Below are 2,124 nucleotides of genomic sequence, written 5' to 3'. Positions count from 1 at the left end.
CCTCGCCGCCGCCGCCCGCCTCGCCGCCGCCGCCCGCCTCGCCGCCGCCGCCCGCCGCGCCGCCGCCGCCGCCCGCCTCTCCGCCGCGCCGCCGCTGACCGCCTCTCCACCGCTGTCCACCTCTCCGCGGCGCCGCCGCTGTCCCCCTCTCCGCCGCGCCAACGCTGGCCGCCTCTCCGCCGCTGTCTGCTTCTCCGCCACGCCGGCACCGGCGCTGTGTGCCTTTGCAAGGGCGGAGCTGCGTTCTCCTCGGCACAGACCCGGAGAGCATTGCGAGGGCGGAGCTGCGTTCTGCTCTGCACAGACCTTGGGGCACCGCCTCGCTTTGGGACAACTCGGGGCCGCATCGACGGTGAATAAAATCCTTCCTGTTTGCAGCCATGTTTGTGGTTGGTGGCAGCGATGGACACTGCAGCCAGCCAGAGTGTAGAAAGGCATCGGGGTAAGTGCGCTATCCAGGCTGCACTGCTGGTGGCCTGGGACGGGTTGGGAGCCCTATCTCAGGCATCACTGCCCCTCTTGGGTGGCTGGTTGGGTGTGCTATCTGGGGCTGTGCTGCCTGCACCGGGGCGGGGGGGGGGCGGTTTGGGGGCTCAAACCGGGGCTGCACTGCCTTTGGCGGGGAGCCGGTTGGGGGCACTATCCCAGACTGTATTGCTGGCAACAGTGAGGTGGGTTAAGTGTGCTATCCGGGGCTGCACTGTGCGGCTGTGGGGGGGGGGGGGGGGTGGCGGTTTTGGGTTGAGGGCGCTATGGGCTGCTGTAATGCCCATGGTGCGGGGAGGCGGGGCGGTTAGGGTATGTTGGGTGTGCTATTGGGGGGACGACACTGCTGGTGGTAGGGGGCAGGGTGGGTTGGGGGCCATATCAGGGGCTGCACTGATTGCTTTAGCTAGGATTTCTGGTACTATGTTAAACAACAGTGGTGACAGGGGGCATCCTTATCATGTTCCAGATCTTAGAGGAAAAGCTTTCCATTTTTCCCCATTCCATATGATTCTAGCTGTGGGTGTCTTTCCTGTAGTTTTTATTTTGTTGCGGTATGTTTCTTCTGTGCCCGTTTCTTTGAGGATTTATAGCATGAAGGGATGTTGAATTTCATCAAATGCTTTTTTGGTTTCAGTTGACATGATCATACGGTTTTTGTCGTTTATTTGGTTGATATGATGTATCACATTGTATGTTGAGTGACTCTTGCATTCCAGGGATACATCCCACTTGATCATGATGAATTATCTTTTTAATGTATTACTGAATTTGATTCACTGGTATTTTGTTGAGGATTTTTGCATCAATATTAGAGATCCTGGCCTGTAGTTTTCTTCTTTGATGCTTTTATCTGATTTTCGTATCACAGTAATAATGGTGTCATAGAATAAGTTTGGAAGTATTCCCTCCTGTTTTTCAAAATAGTTTGAGCAGGATTCGTACTAGGTCTTTAAATTGTTTGGTGTGAAGCCATCAGCAGTGAAGACATCATCAGTTCCTGGGCTTTTCTTTACTGGGAGACTTTTTCTGATGGCTTCAATCTCATTACTTGTTACCAATCTGTTCTGGTCTTGGATGTTTTCATTGTTTAACCTAAGTAGGTTGTATGCATCTAGGAATTTGCCAATTTCTACTAGGCTTTCCAATTTATTGGCATATAATAGCCAGTTATGATCCTTTGAATTTTTGAAGTATTAGTTGTAATGTCTCCTTTTTTTAATCTGTTGATTTTATTTATTTGAATCTTGTCTCTTTTCTTAGGCTGGTTAAAAGTTTGTCAATTTTGTTTAGCTTTCCAGAAAACCAACTTTTCGTTTAATCTTGTGTGTTTTTTATTTCAATTTTGTTTCTGCTACGATCTTATTTATTTTCTTATTTTCGGTTTAGTTTGTTCTTACTTTACTAGTTCTTTAAGATGTATTGTTTATTTGAAGTTTTTCTTTTGTTTGGATAGTAGGCACTTATAGCTGTAAATCTCCGCCTTTGTACTGCTTTCTGCATAACAAGTTTTGGTATACTGTGTTTTCATTACCCTTTGTTTCATGAAATTTTTGAATTTCTGTCTTAGTATCTTCATTGACCCGCTAGTCATTTATTCAGGAGGGTAGTGTTTAACTTCCATGTGATTGTATTGTT

At 48.4% G+C, this 2,124-nt stretch overlaps 1 pseudogene; it reads left to right on the top strand.

Moving 5' to 3' along the window:
• Positions 1-352: 352 nt before the first annotated feature.
• Positions 353-2,124, top strand: part of LOC129135955 (uncharacterized) — a 69,687-nt pseudogene continuing 67,915 nt past the window's right edge.

Source organism: Pan troglodytes, chromosome 11, assembly GCF_028858775.2.
Source record: "Pan troglodytes isolate AG18354 chromosome 11, NHGRI_mPanTro3-v2.0_pri, whole genome shotgun sequence".
NCBI classification, from domain to species: domain Eukaryota; kingdom Metazoa; phylum Chordata; class Mammalia; order Primates; family Hominidae; genus Pan; species Pan troglodytes.
This window is presented reverse-complemented; position numbering and strand designations above follow the sequence as displayed.